At 37.9% G+C, this 16,242-nt stretch overlaps 1 protein-coding gene across 1 annotated transcript in view; it reads left to right on the top strand.

Moving 5' to 3' along the window:
- Nucleotides 1–3,052: 3,052 nt before the first annotated feature.
- Nucleotides 3,053–16,242, top strand: part of LOC134759923 (phosphatidylinositol 3,4,5-trisphosphate 3-phosphatase TPTE2-like) — a 129,183-nt gene continuing 115,993 nt past the window's right edge. Inside the window, 1 exon segment of the mRNA XM_063715080.1 lies at nucleotides 3,053–3,195. The gene's annotated coding sequence lies outside the window, so the exon portion shown is untranslated.

Genomic DNA, 16,242 nt, shown 5'->3' with positions numbered 1-16,242 from the left:
GAGCCAGCTTACTTTTTAAAATAAAAAAATCTTATTTCTAAAACTGAAGTTAGTTGGCAAGGAAGCACTGAAGTTTTATGTATTCTATCAAACAGTATCAGATGATTATACTCTAGTATTTCCTCTAGTGAGGAAAATAGCACACAAGTTTATGTAATAATTTACTCTAATGAAGGTACTGTTTGAATATGCTACACTTGCATGAGTCTAAAGAATGGTTTTTGTTCCCAATTAAGTACAAGAATAGCAAAATGTGGAAACGTAAATTTAGCAATTGTTCACTGTTGTTTTCCCACCACATCAAATAACGCTGGAAATATAGTTGGCATTCAGTAATTGTTTTTAATTGACTGATTGAGTGAGTTATTCTGTTCCATGATTCCCACGTCTTGTTCCACACTAAGTTCTTACCACTGCTACAGAGGATATAGTCATAGGCCCTACTGGTTATCCTAGAGTCGACAGGCAATATAGCTTAATAGAAAGAGTGTTGGTGTTGTGTAGAACTGGATTCAAATTCAGATTCTGCCACACTAACCTTTCCCCACCTATAAAATGAGGGCTAGTACATACATCTCAAGGATTAAATGAGGTAATCTGAGAAAGTGTCAGGCATAGTGCTTGGAACATAGTATATATTTAATAAATGCTTGAGGTGCCTGGAACATAGTACATATTTAATAAATGCTTGCAACTATTAGCAAGTGTAAAAATATAGTGATGATCCTAATGATGGTGGAAAAGACATAGATCAGTCAGTGACCACCAAGTAAAAGATAACTGAGACAATTAAGTTTTTTTAGTGGTGTGATTGCTCTGTAAATGTGGCTAGCTAAGGCTAACAACTTATTGTTCCCAGTATCAGATGATCTAGGCCAAAATACTTAAAATCTAGCAGTCAGTGTGTGGTTAGACACATTTCTGCACATGAAGGCTCAGAAACAGATTCAGAAAAGCAAAATAGATAAAATAAGGCTTACACAGTTAGAAGAGTAAATGAGCTATTTGTTGATATGCTTTAGTGGGCTTGGCAAGAGTGAGTAAAGAGGTAAGCTGGAGGATAGATCATATGCAATCTATGCCTCTAACCCAGAAATTGTGTTCCTAGGAATTTGTTCTAAGGACATATTACAGATATGCACAAAAGTGTAACTACAAGGTTATTTGTCATTATAGTATTTAAAAGACAAAATATAAATGATCAAAATATTCAACAGTAGGGGATTGTGAGAGAGATATATATATATAAAATGGGATACTGATGCAAGCATTCAGTGAAAAAAGTATATTACCAAACCATACAATCCTCATTTATTTTATTTTATTTTTTATATTTATTTATTTATTTATTTATTTATTTATTTATTTTTTGAGACAGAATCTTGCTCTGTCGCCTAGGTTGGAGTGCAGTGGCATGATCTCGGCTCGCTGCAAGCTCCGCCTCCTGGGTTCATGCCATTCTCCTGCCTCAGCCTCCCGAGTAGCTGGGACTACAGGCCCCCACCACAACACCCAGCTAATTTTTTGTATTTTTAGTAGAGACGAGGTTTCACTGTGTTAGCCAGGATGGTCTCGATCTCCTGACCTCGTGATCCACCCGCCTCGGCCTCCCAAAGTGCTCGGATTACAGGCGTGAGCCACTACGCCCGGCCGATCCTCATTTATTTTAAAAAGTGAGATCACACAGAAAAAAATAAGAAAGATCAAAAATGTTGGTGAAAATAACTAAAGAATAAAAATATAGGGAAAAAGGTAGCCAAGGGATAGATATTGTTATTCATTTTCTTTTTACAACTTTATTAAGGTATAATTTGTGTGCAACAAACTGCACATATTTAAAGTATATAACTTGACTAGTTTTGACAAATATATACACCCATGATGCTGCCAGTTATAATTTTGAACATTTTCATGACCCTCCAAAGTTTTCTTGTGTCCATTTGCAATACACACACACACACACACACACAGTATGCAGGCAACCATTGATCTACTGTTACAGTAGATTAGTTTGTATCTTTTAGAATTGCATGTAACTGAAATCACACAGTATGTACTACTCCTTTGCATCTGGCTTCTTTCACTCAGCGTAATGATTTGAGATTCATCCATGCTGTTACATGTACTAGTAACACATTTTATTACTGAGTAGTATACAATTGTATGAACGTATGACATTTTTGTACTTATTCACCTGTTAGTGGACATTTGGGTTGTTTCCCAGATTACAACCCACATTTGGCTATTACAAAGAAAGCTGCCATTAACTTTTGTGTGGAAATCTTTGTGTGGGCATGTATTATCTCTTGAGTGAGTATCCAGGAATGAAATGCCTATGTTGAATAATAGATATATTTTTAACTTTTTAAGAAGCCATCAAACTGTTTTCCAAGGTGATTGTACCATTTTACATTCCCAGCAGCAGTAACTGGTGGGAATATGGCTCATTCTCCAAAGATGATCTGAAGTTTCAAAAGTAAATAAGTTATTGAAACATGTAATATGATGGTGGTAGTTAGCCAACATGATAATACGTTACTCATAGGGTTGGTTGTGAGGATGACATGCACTAATGCATAAAAAGCATTTAAGCACAGAGGAAGTACTCAGTATTCATTAGCAGTTTTATCGTCATTCTGTTAATTTAACTTTTTTGGTTGTTAACAGTAGTACATTAGTGACTAATTTTGATAGACTAAAAATAAAGATAAACAGGCTAGACTTTAAAAACCAGAGTCACATATTGTACAACAAACATTCACATTCATAAAAATACCCTGAAACAAAATACAAATTTATTTTTTTCTTTCCAGTAGAGGGGGCAGTGATTACCTGGCATTGTTGTAAAACAAAAGTTAAGCTTGCCATTATTGTAGTTACAATTTTTAATATAATTTTTGCAGTTATCTCTTAGTAACTTTTTATTATATACTATTTAATTATGAGTGTCAAGGTCTGAAAAATACATGATCAATTCAGGATTGGTTATAACTTTTTTAAAGAAAGATATTTACATTGACTTGTTCTTACTTAAAATGTCTTTGTTATACAGACACATCACCTTCACTTTGGGATGTGGAATTTGCTAAGCAGTTAGCCACAGTCAACGAACAACCCCTTCAGAATGGGTTTGAAGAGCTGATCCCGTGGACAAAGAGGGGAAACTGTGGGAGTCCCCAGTTAACAATGAAGCAGGTAAGTGTTAATTTCAGGGGGTTATAAAATTTATTGATTGAAATTATTTCTGCCAGATATTCAGTTTCAGAGTGTAGATACTTACATGAATTTCAAAACACTTTGTAGATATCTTCATGGTGTCCTAAAAGAAATCTGACAAGGTTTTTTAAAAAGATGTTAGAATTTCACTTATTTTTAGATGCTTGATAAGGAAAATGAAGAAGTAAAACTATATGGCAAAAATGCGTCATGAATTTCTATGACATAAAAGGACTGAGAACTGCAAATGATTGCAGTTTTCTAATCGCTCAACAGGATATTACTTGGTGAATCTTCTATATATTAAATAAGGGGTATGAGATTATACTTCAATTTTGGAGAACATTACAACTCCTAAAGTCTCACACTGGTGTACTTTAGTCATAAAACCATTGCATTAATGAGCTGCAGGGAACTTGTATGAGCCACTCAAAGCAAAAACGTTAGTAGGCTTTGGAAATCTTTGCCAGCATAATATAGATGCTTTGAACTGGCAACAGAATAGCATCTACTTCACTGGGTAGTTGTTGGAGATGTTACCTCTTCCTAAATCAAAAGGAAAACAGTATTACTATGCTATTTATTTTTTATGATACCCATGTTGTCATCAGTTAAACATTTTAATTGAATTTATAGAAGTATTTTGAATTATAAAAGATTGATTTACTTTTAGGGTAAGATTAGCTAGAAGTTGGAAGAGCCTGAATAAGTCTTAGGAAAATGTAGTCCATATTTTAACCTTCATAATGTTGTGGTTTCATTGTAATATCTTAATTTTTGATAATCTTTAATTTGTTGGATTAATAGGTGGAACAGAAGCTTAAATATCAGAAATATTTAGTCTTATATGTAAATAATATAATTAATATAAAGTGTTGCTTTTTATAGGAAAACTTTAGAAACTTACAGATTCTTTTAGCAAATTCTTAATGTTTTGTATATTCATATTTTTGTTTTTGTTTTTTGAGAGGGATTCTCTCTCTGTTGCCCAGGCTGGAGTGCAGTGGCACGATCTCGGCTCACTGCAATCTCTACCTCCCGGGTTCAAGCAATTCTCATCCCCCAGCCGAGTAGCTGGGATCACAGGCGTGCGTCACCACACCCAGCTAATTTTTGTATTTTTAGTAGAGACGGGGTTTCGCAGTGTTGGCCAGGCTGGTCTCAAATTCCTGACCTCAGGTAATCCGCCTGCCTTGGCCTCCCAAAGTGCTGGGATTACAGGCGTGAACCACCATACCCGGCCTGTATATTCATATTGTACCTGCAATAATACAGCATACCGTGTTTCATGTATTACATAACGTATGTATTGCTTAAAGGATGGTTCTGTGTTCTGGAAGGTATCAGGGTAAGGTAAAAAGATCAATGCCTTTTTAAGTTGTACCAACCTGAGTACCAGCTCTTTCCATTATTGGCCATTTGCCTTTGAGGAAATTATTTAAGCACCTGGGCCTTAGTTTCCTCTTCTGTAAAATAATATCTGATATTAAGGACAGATTTGGTCTACTCTTACAACATGTTTGGATTTCATTATTTGAAGAAACTTGGATGTTCCAAGTCCTCATGGTTAAAAACCTGATTTGAAAACCCAGTATTAGGCCGGGCACGGTAGCTCATGCCTGTAATCGTAGTTACTTGGGAGGCTGAGGCAGGAGAATCACTTGAACCCAGGAGGCAGAGGTTGCAGCCAAGATTGTGCCACTGCACTCCAGCCAGGGCGACAGAGTGAAACTCCGTCTCAAGAAAAAAATAAATAAGTAAATAAAAAAGGAAGAAAGAAAAAAAAACAGTATTGAGGTATAATAATGTGACTTTACTCAGGAGAGTCAGTGAAGCATAGTGGTTAGAAGTTCAAGATCCTGAGTGAGTTACAGAATTGATCTCTCCAAGCCTCACTTCCTTCATCTCTAAAATGATGGGAATAATAATAATAGTACTCATTATATGAGATTGGTGTGAGGAGTAAGTGAGGTTAACCAGTAAAGCATCATCACCACCATCATCCCTGTTTCTACAGCAACAACATTGTGAGGGAGTTTGCTTCTGTAACTATTTTCTGTTGTATACAGTAAAATTTTATTTTTCAAAATTTTACTTTATACTGGAACATTTTAAATCTTAGAATATTAACAAGGATAGTATGTATTATCCGGGAACCACCAAACAGGGTGCTGGGAAAGCACGAACTCCTGGTATATTGTCATCAGCAGTGAAACACTTAAGAGCATCAAAATCATGAGTGATCAAACTCCAACGGAATTTATCTTAAATTTGACCTGGTTTCTGAGAAAATTTAATTTCTAAATAGCTAAATTTTCACTTTTTAATTTATGTCTTCTTTTTAAAACTCTCATTTATTTGTGTCTCTAATTTTTGTTTTCTTCCTTTTTTTTATTTCTGACTTTTAGGTTCAGGCGTACATGTGCAAGTTTGTTACATGGGTAACTTGAGTGTCGTGGGGGTTTGATGTACAGATAATTTTGTCACCCAGGTAATCAGCATAATACCTGATAGGTAGTTTCCCAATATTCATTCTCCTCCCACCCTCCACCCTCAAATAGGCCCCAGTGCCTGTTGTTCCCTTCTTTGTGTCTGTATATACTCCGTGTTTAGCTCCCACTTATAAGTGAGGACATGCAGTATTTGGTTTTCTGTTTCTGCATTAATTCACTCAAGATAATGGCCTCCAGCTCCATCCATGTTGCAGCAAAGGCCATTATCTCATTATTTTTGTAGCTGCATAGTATTCCATGGTGTATATGTCCCCCATTTTCCTTATCCAATCCACCATTCATGGGCACCTAGATTGATTCCATGTCTTTGTGATTGTGAATAGTGCTGCAGTGAACATACATATGTATGTATCTTTATGATAGAATAATTTATATTCATGTGGGCATATACCCAGTAATGGGGTTGCTGGGTCGAATGGTAGTCCTGTTTTAAGTTCTTTGAGAAATCTCCAGACTGCTTTCCACAGTGGCTGAACTGATTTACATTTCCACCAACAGTGTATAAGCATTCCCCTTCCTCTGCAACCTCACCAGCATCTGTTGTTTTCGATTTTTTAATAATAGTCATTCAGACTGGTGTGAGGTGGTATCTCGTTGTGGTTTTGATTTGTATTTCCCAGATGATTCATGACATTGAGCATTTTTCATATGTTTGTGGGCCATGTGTATGTCTTCTTTTGAGAAGCGTCCGTTCATGTCCTTTGCCCATTTTTTAATAGGGTTGATTGTTTTTGCTTCTTCAGTTGTTTGAGTTATAGATTCTGGATATTAGACCTTTGTTGGTTGCATAGTTTGCAGATATTTTCTCTCATTCTGTAGGTTGTCTGTTTATTGAAATTTCTTTTGTTGTGCAGAAGCTCATTAGTTTTATTAGATCGCACTTGTCAATTTTTATTTTTATTACAGTTGCTTTTTTTTTTTTTTTTTGAGACAGAGTTTTCGCTCTTTTTGTAGAGGGGAGTGCAGTGGGGCGATCTCAGCTCACTGCAACCTCTGCCTCCTGGGCTTAAGTGATTCTCCTGCCTCAGCCTCCCAAGTAGCTGGGATACAGGTGCCCGCCACCATGCCCAGCTAATTTTTTTTGTATTTTTCATATAGACAGGGTTTTGCCATGTTGGCCAGGCTGGTCTTGAACTCCTGATCTCAGGTGATTTGCCTGCCTTGGCCTCCCAAAGTGCTGGGATTACAGGAGTAAGTCACCGCACCTGGCCTACAGTTGCTTTTTGACTTTGTCATGAAGTCTTTGCCTGGGCTGTTGTCTAGAATGGTATTTCCTAGATCTTCTTCAGGGTTTTTATAGTTTTAGTTTCACATTTAAGCCTTTAATCCATCTTGAGTTGATTTTTGTATATGGTCAAAGGTGGGGGTCCAATTTCAGTCTTCTGCATATGGCTAGTCTAAGGCTATTTTTGATATGCTTTCCTAGTGTAACTCTCAATTTAGAGGCTTCAGTGGCAAAAGAAGGTCAGGATGGTGTTAATCACACTTTTGTTTCTATTCTTTAGTTGGTTTAAACCTTTTCACTTCTTACATATCCTCTATGATATCTGGAATATATGCTGTAATATGAGGCAAGAAGAACAGTGAGATAAGTTCAAATTACCATAAAACCCTAAAGAAGGGCTCTGTTATTTGGGCAAGTATAGTGTGGAGAAAATTAGGGGAAGTGTAAAGATTATTAGGCATGTGCTAACTGAAAGGTAGCAGGATCTGTTTGCTGTTTTAGATGAGATTATGGCCTGTGAACAAGAGCCTTAAAGTACTGACAGAAAAAGAAATAATAGTTTTGATACTACATAGAAGTGGAAAACAACAATTCAAAGTGAAAATGACTGAATTTGGTTCAGTGCTCTACTATGCCCTTCTCAAAAAGAATTGGTCATTGCTATTAACTGCAATTCACCCTTTATTTGTTGTACCATATTTTAAAAGTATTCAATATTTAAAGCAGAATTAGACATAATTAACCTGTCACCTTATTTGATTGTGCATCATATAGAATTTCCTTCTTATGTTTAATGTTTTACTATCTCTTATGTTTTCTTTACTGTATTGTGCTTCTTTGGTTTATTAAACATATTTTAAATTATATAAATAATAATGAAAGTTTACTTCCAAAAAGTCAAATGGTGTAAAAGAATATCATACTTTATCCCTCATCTCTCTTCTTTTTTTCTGAAATAACCATTGTTGGTAGTTTGATATATGTTCTCTCAATCCACATTAAATGGCAGTTACACATTTATCTGCTGTTTTATTTGACTTTCATGGGACCATACTATACATATATTGTCCTGCAGTGTGCATATATATATATATGTATGTATATGTATATTTATTACTTATCAGTATGTCTTGAAAGCATTTCCTTGTCATTACATAGAGATAGACCTTATTGTCCCATTGTTATGAACACAGACCATAATTTCTTTTAATTTACACATGTTCTTGTGTACATGTTTGAATACTTTCAATTCCTAGAAGGGTCAAAGAATAGGTGTATTTTAAATTGCCATAAATACTTACAAATTCTCTTCTGAAATGATAGCCAGTTGACCCACTCCAACCAATTATGTAAAAATCCTATTTCTTCACAGTCTAATACTGGATATTGTTAATCTTTCAATGTTCTGGATAAAAACTGATATCAATGGTGTTTTCATTTGCATTTCACTGATTGATAACCAGATTACACGTCTTTTCATATGTTTATTGGCTATTTGTACTTCCTCTTTGACTTATCTTTTTATGTCCTTTGACTTTCTGTTGGGATCTTTGTTAATTGTGTTTGCAGGAACTCAATATATTATAGGCTTTAATTCTTAAACTCTTACATGTGTTGGAAATATGTTTCCCAGTCTGTCTCTTTGCCTTCTTTTAAAATAATTTGACTTTAAAAATCATAGTAAGCATTTGGTTTAATATAAAAGGTGATAATATAAAGCACAAGGCTTATGAAGCCATTCTTTTTATCACCTATTAGGCCTGTTCTCAGAGCCAACGTCTTTTAATCTTTTAGATGTATTTTACTTTTTATATTTCTAAATTATATGCTTCTATCTATTTTAGATATCATCTAGTGTGTATATCTTCTCATCCTTCCAATATAGATACATCACAAATTTTTGTTAGATCTGTATTCATTGTTTATACTAATATGACTATGGACAAATGTGTGGGTGTTTTTTTGTTTTGTTTTTTGGTGTTTTTTGAGACAGAGTCTCACTCTGTCACCTGGGCTGGAGTACAGTGGCAGGATCATGGCTCACTGCAGCCTTGAATTCCTGGGCTCAAGTGATCTTCCCATGTCATCCTTTCTAGTAAGGAGGACCACAGGCACATTTTTTTTTTTCTTTCTTTTTTTTTTTTTGGAGACGAGGTGTCACTATGTTGCCCAGGCTGGCCTCAAACTTCTGGGCTCAAATGATCTTCCCACCTTGGCCTCCCAAAGTGCTGGGATTACAGGTGTGAACCAGTGTGCCCAGCCTGCAAAATTGTTTAATGGTAAGACAAAAAATATTCTATGAGTATATATTCTTTTTTTCTTTCTTTTCTTTTCTTTTTTTTTTTTTGAGACAGAGTCTGCTCTGTCACCCAGGCTAGAGTGTAGTGGCACGATCTTGGCTCACTGCAACCTCCACCTCCTGGGTTCAAGCAATTCTCCTGCCTCAGCCTCCCAAGTAGCTGGGATTATAGGCGCCCACCACTATGCCCAGCTAATTTTTGTATTTTTAGTAGAGATGGGGTTTTACCATCTTTGCCAGGCTGGTCTCGAACTCTTGACCTTGTGATCTACCCGCCTTGGCCTCCCAAAATGCTGGGATTACAGGCGTGAGCCACTGCACCTGGCTGAGTATATTTTCTTTCCTGTTCCCGTGTTCCCACCCAAAGTTAACAGTTGCTTTATTTTTTTTCCTATTTGTTTTTCCTATATTTCATATAGCCTCTCAAATTCACATGCACAAAAATATTGGATTACCTGTTAATTTCATTTTTTGTCCATGGGTACCAGGAGCTCTCTGTCTGTAGCTGTCATCTATACCTAGGTTTTCTGGCACAACTGTCTTCCTATCATTTTGCCCTCCTCCTGGGACTTTCGTCTCTTCTATGTTGGATACCCTTTCTTTTTGGACCACACATTTTCTTCTCTATCTCATTTTGTTGGAGCACATGCTTTGAGATCCTTGATCTATAAAAACATCTTTCCTCTGTCTTGTTACTTTTTTAATGGTTTACTTGAGGATAAAATTCAAGATTGGAAATAGTTTTATTTCACATTAAGCCTTTGCTCCATTGTCTTTCTTGCTCTGTCACCCAGGCTGGAGTGCAGTGGCGCGATCTCAGCTCACTGCAACCCTCACCTCTCAGGTTCAAGTGATTCTCCTGCCTCATCCTCCCAAGTAGCTGGAATTACAGACGTGAGCCACTGTGCCTGGCCTTTTTTTTTTTTTTTTTTTTTTTTTTTTGAGACAGAGTCTCACTCTGGTTGTCCAGGCTGGGGTGTGGTGGTGCGTTCTCGGCTCACTGTAGGCTCGACCTCCCAGGTTCAGGTGATTCTACCACCTCGGCCTCCCGTACAGGCACTCGCCACCATGCCTGGCTAATTTTTTATATTTTTATTAGGGATAGGATTTCTCTATGTTGCCCAGGCTGGTCTTGAACTCCTGGACTCAAGCAATCCACCCACCTTAGCCTCCCAGAATGTTGGGATAATAGGAGTGAGCCATGTTCCTGGCTACGCCACTGTCTTATGTTGTTGAGAATGCTTTTGCCATTTTTTTCCATTCTTATCCTAGATTCATTGTATGTGATCTCTCTCTTTTTTTTTTTTTTTGGTAACTTTTAGCATCTTCTCTTCATAATATTAATAAGTTTAGGGAGAGCTATCCTTGGTAAGGGATTTTATTTGTTTACAATCATTGTTCTAGGCATTATTAGGTAATTTTAAGTAACTTCATTTTTCGATTCTGGCTAAATTTTCTTGTTTTATTTGATAATTTCAGCCTCCCATTTTTTTTTGTTTTTCTCCTATTGTTCTATGCTCTGAGGACATTCCTTAACTATTATCTTACAACCTCTCCATTGGGTTTTTTGTTTCTTCCACATGCTTCATTGGGCTGGGTGTGGTGGCTCATGCCTGTAGTCCCAGCACTTTGGGAGGCTGAGACGAGTGGATCACCTGAGGTCAGGAGCTCAAGACCAGCCTGGCCAACATGTCGAAACCCCATCTCTACTAAAAATACAAAAATTAGCCGGGTGTGGTGGTGCATGCCTGTAATCCCAGCTAGCTGGGAGGCTGAGGCAGGATAATTGCTTGAACCCAGGAGTCAGAGGTTGCAGTGAGCCGAGATTGTGCTATTGCACTCCAGCCTGGGCAACAAGAGTGAAACTCCCTCTCAAAAAAACAAAAACAGAAACAAAAACAAAAACAAACTAACTAAATGCTTTGTTGTTGTTCTTTTTAGTATTATATTTTTTTCCCCAAAGTGTTGGGATTACAGGAGTGAGCTACTGTGCCTGGCCCAGTTTCACTCTCTTGAAGGCTCTGGGCTATAAATGTCACACACCACCTCTGTTTAGGTTCTGCTGGTGATAATTTAAACATATGCCCATGCCTAACCCAATAGGGGCTGGGAAATGTAATGTTGCTGAACAGCTGTGCACAGGTTTTTTTTTCTTTTAAGAGGTGTGGTGTCACTCTGTCTTCCGGGCTGGAGTGCAGTGGTGTGATCACAGCTTATTGCAGCCTCAAACTCCTGGGCTCAAGTGATTGATCCTCCTTCCCCCAGCCTTTCAGGTACTAAGACTACAGGTGCATGCCACAACACCTGGCTACTTTTTAAATGTTCTGTAGAGACGAGGTCTCACTTTGTTGCTCAGGCTGGTCTTAAACTCCAGGCTTCAAACTATCCTCCTGCCTCAGCCTCCCAAAGTGCTGAGATTACAGACATGAGCCACCATCCCCTGCCCATGGACAGATTTTTAATTCATTTACCAAGATAAAAAGCAAGAGTAGATTTTGAGAGATAGGTATGAGTTCCTGCCAAGGAGTCTGTCACTTATGTTAGACACTTTCTTAAAATACCTACTGTTCTTTGAATGTTTATTAATACTTGAGAAGAAGGCCATGAAAAGCTGTTTGTTAGATGCATGAATGGACGGGACTAGTTAACTGGTAGCTTCATTTAAGAGGAATCGGGAAGGAATCTCTTCATGTAGGGACTTCTGTGACACCCTATTTATAATTTTTCTCACTGAGTTTCTCCAATGAGAGCTCTTCCAACCACCTGACTTGAGGCTATAGGCTTTGGCTGTGTGCTGAGAACTGGGTGGGGGAAAAGGATTGGGGTGAGGGGGCTGTCTCACCATTCAGCATAAAGACTTTCACTTAATTCTCCTCTTATAAATCCAACAACTTATTTCCTCTTTCCATTTTAATTTCTCCAAAAAGTAAACTGCCCATCTTCTTCAGGAATGGAGGAGGATACACATCTAGAGGTACATGTGGGAGATGGGACACAGGAGATCTAACTGTTCCCTAAACCTATTTTCAATTAATCCTCCTGTTTTTTGTTCCTTATCCCCACTCATAACTTCAATGGTACCTGATTCCTCTCTTCTTAAGGCTTTTTGAAGCCTTTTTGCTTCTTGTCTTCCCCTTTTACAGATAGTTTTAGTATCTTCTCCTCTGCTAAGTCAGTTACTACTCATTTGTGCACTTTTCATCTTTTACAGTTTTACTCCCATCTCTTGTCTGTTCTTTTTCTTTTCATCTTTGTGCTTTTGTACTTTTTCCTCTTGTCTGGCCATTTGGTAGGTGTTACAAGGGAGCAGAGATTCAAGCATGGATTCAATTTGCCACAGTTTAAGTCCTTGCTGCCTATCGTGTGTGTGTGTGTGTGTGAGTGTGCATGTGTGTGTTTTGCTTTTTGTTTTTGAGACAGTCTCACTCTATCACCTGGGCTGGACTGCAGTAGCACAATCACAGTTCACCACAGCCTTGAAGTCCAGGCGTAGATGATCCTGTCACTTCAGCCTCTTAAGTATGATAGCTGGGGTGACAGGCGCATGCCACCATGCCCGATTAATTTTTTTTATATATTTGGTAGAGATGGGGTTTTGTCAGGTTGCCCAGGCTGGTCTTGAACTGCTGGGCTCAAGCAGTCTACCTGCCGTGGCCTCCCAAATTCCTGGAATTACAGGCATGAGCCACCGCGCCTGGCCTGGCTGCTTATTTTTTAATATAACTTAGAATGTTTAGAATGTTTTTAATGAATAGAGATTTAATTTGTACATGGCTCCATAGCCTTTTTCTGTTTAATCTATTTAGAACTTATTTTTGTATATAGTATATCCTCTTTATTGCTCTCTTTTTTTCCTTTGCATCATTTCCTTTGACAGCCAGTACCACTTGGCTGTCATTCATTCATTGATTCATTCAGGAAGGATCTATTCATTCTGCCCTCCTGGAGCATTCTAAGTTAAAAAGACTGTTGATCTACATTATCTTATATTCATATAGCCAATTATACTTTTGAAAAAAATATAATGTTACCAAGATAATATTAACCATCCTTTTTACTTTCAATCTACCTATGTTGTGTTTAAGGTGAATTTCTTATGAACAGCATATAGTTGGTTCATGTTTTTATATCCACTGTACCAGTCTCTGTCTTTTAATTGGTATACTTAGATTATTTACATTTAAAGTATTATTTTCTATTCATTTTCTCTACTTCTCATTTCTCTGTCTTTTCTTGGCTTTTTTTTTTTTTTGAGACAGGTTCTCACTCTTCGCCCAGGCTGGAGTGCAGTGGTGTGATCACAGCTCACTACAGCCTCGATCTCCCAGGCTCAGGTGATCCTCCCACTTCAGCCTTTCAAGTAGCCGGGACTATGGGCATTGCCATCACACCTAGCTAAATTTTGTATATTTTATAGAGACAGGGTTTCGCCATATTGCCCAGTCTGGTCTTGAACTCCTGGGCTCAAGCAATCCTCCTGTCTCAGCCTCCCAAAGTGCTGGGATTATAGGTGTGAGCCATGGCGCCTGGCCTCTTGGCTTCTTGTCAGCTGCCTGAACGTTTTTCACAATTCCATCTTGTTTCATTTATATATTTAAAAATATAATTTGTATGGTATTCTTGATGGTTGTGATTATTTATGAAAATATTCATTAGTGGCCAGGCGTGGTGGCTTACACCTGTAATCCCAGCACTTTGGGAGGCCGAGGGAGGTGGATCACCTGAGGTCAGGAGTTCGAGACCAGCCTGACCAACATGGGTGAAACCCTGTCTCTACTAAAAATACAAAAATTAGCCGGAGTGCTGGCAGGTGCTTGTAGTCTCAGCTACACAGGGGCCCGAGGCAGGAGATCACTTGAACCCGGGTGCAGAGGTTGCAGTGAGCCTAGATGGCCTATCGCACTCTAGCCTAGAAGACAAGAGTGAAACTCTCTCTCTTAAAAAAACAAAAAAAAGGGGCTGGGTGTGGTGGCTCATGCCTGTAATCCCAGCACTTTGGGAGGCTGAGGCAGGCAGATCACCTGAGGTCAGGAGTTCGAGACCAGGCTGGCCAATGTGGTGAAACCTTGTCTCTACTAAAAATTACAAAAATTAGCCAGGTGTGGTGGCACACTCCTGTAGTCCCAGCTACTTGGGCGGTGGGACGATCGCTGGAGCCCAGAAGGTGGAGGTTGCAGTGAGCTGAGATCATGCCACTGCACTCCAGCCTGGGTGACAGAGCAAGACTCTGTCTTAATTAAAAAAAAAAAAGAAAAAGAAAGACTGAAAATCAATGAAGTAAGTTTATAATCCTAAGATACGAGAAAAGCAACACGTGTTTTTGTTTTGTTTTGTTTTGTTTTTTTGAGACAGAGTCTTGCCCAGGCTAGAGTACAGTGGCACATAGCTCACTGCTGCCTTGACCTCCTGGGCTCAAGTGATCCTCCCACCTCAGCCTCCCATGTAGCTGGGACCACAGGCTCACACCACCATGCCTAGCTAATGTTTTTATTTGTAGAGACAGGGTCTCACCGTGTTGCCCAGGCTGGTCTTGAACTCCTGGGCTCAAGCTATTCTCCTGCTCAGCCCCTCAAAGTGTTGGGATTACAGGCATGAGCCACCATGTCTGGCCTACATGAAATATATGCTTATTTGGTTTTGATTTTTACACTTTTATGAGGCCAAGATGAACCCCCATTACCTCCCAAAAAGGAACATCCTACTAGCTTCACATTAGAAATGGAATATTTACACAATATAAACAGAGAAAACTGAGATGGGGTGATTAGGAGATTTAATAAGTCAGAGTAAATCTTAAAGGGAAATAGAATGAAATGTCTAAGGTAAAGGCAGAAATTAATAGAAATAGTATAATAGGATCCATAAAGTCAAACACTAATTCATTTAAAAAAACTAATAAATTTCTGTCCAGATTTATTTTTTTAAAAAGCTAAGTTTTAAAAAGGACCACAGTATGGCTGTCACCTTGATTACAGCCTTGTGAGACCCTCAGCAGGAGACTCTCAGAAACTGTGAGAGTTGCTCATGTCTGTAATCCCAGTGACTTGGGAGGGAAATGGAAAGATTGCCTAAGCCCAGGAATTGGAGGCTGCAGTGAGCTATGATCGTGCCACTGTATTCCATCCTGAGTGACAGAGCAAGACCCGTATCTAAAAAAAATTTAAAATGTGAATAACTATTGATGTGGTAAAGATTAAGAGATTTATTTTTAAAGAAGCTATTATGAACAATTTCATGGCAACAAATTGGAAAATTTCATGGGCAAATTACTCAAAACTATGTTATTAAAATAATTTTAAAGGAAAAACTGAATAATCATTAAAGAAATTTGATTGGGATTTTAAAATCTTCCCAGAAAACAAACCCTAAACTCAGAGAAGTTTTCATGAATGTTCTACTGAACATTCAGGAAAAAAATAATTCTAATCTTATATAAATTATTCCAAAACATGGAAAAAGAGGAAGCACTCCCCAATTAATCTCAATCATGGAGACAAATTTGAAAAATCCAAAGCAAGATAGTAAAGCAAATTCAGCAATGACTAGAAATATTATCAAGTTGAGTTTGTTCCACAATGTCAGGGCAATTTAACAATGGAGGAAAAAGATCACACATTATCTCAAAAGATGCAGAAAAAAAAGTTTGGTAAACCTTGGCAGCCATTTATAATTTTAAAAAAAATAAATCTTAGAAAACTTGGAGTAGAAGAGAACTTTTTAAACCTGATAAGTGGCATTTACAAAAAGCCTACAGCAAATATCTTTATGCTGAAGTACTAAATGATTTCCTTTAAGATGATAAATAAGAGCAGGATAATCACTATCATGATTTCAGCATTGTACTGGGGGCCTAGCCTGTGCAGTATAGCAAGAAAAAAAGTGATTAGGATTGGAAATCCACCCTATAGTAACCCCAAGTAAATCACAACCTCTCTTTGAGTGTGGATGAGACCTGAGACATGCTTCCAACAACAGAATATGGCTAAGGT

Source organism: Pongo abelii, chromosome 14 (assembly GCF_028885655.2).
Source record: "Pongo abelii isolate AG06213 chromosome 14, NHGRI_mPonAbe1-v2.0_pri, whole genome shotgun sequence".
Classification (NCBI taxonomy): Eukaryota; Metazoa; Chordata; class Mammalia; order Primates; family Hominidae; genus Pongo; species Pongo abelii.
Note: the sequence above shows the minus strand (reverse complement) of the source record. Positions and strands in the feature narration are given on the sequence as shown.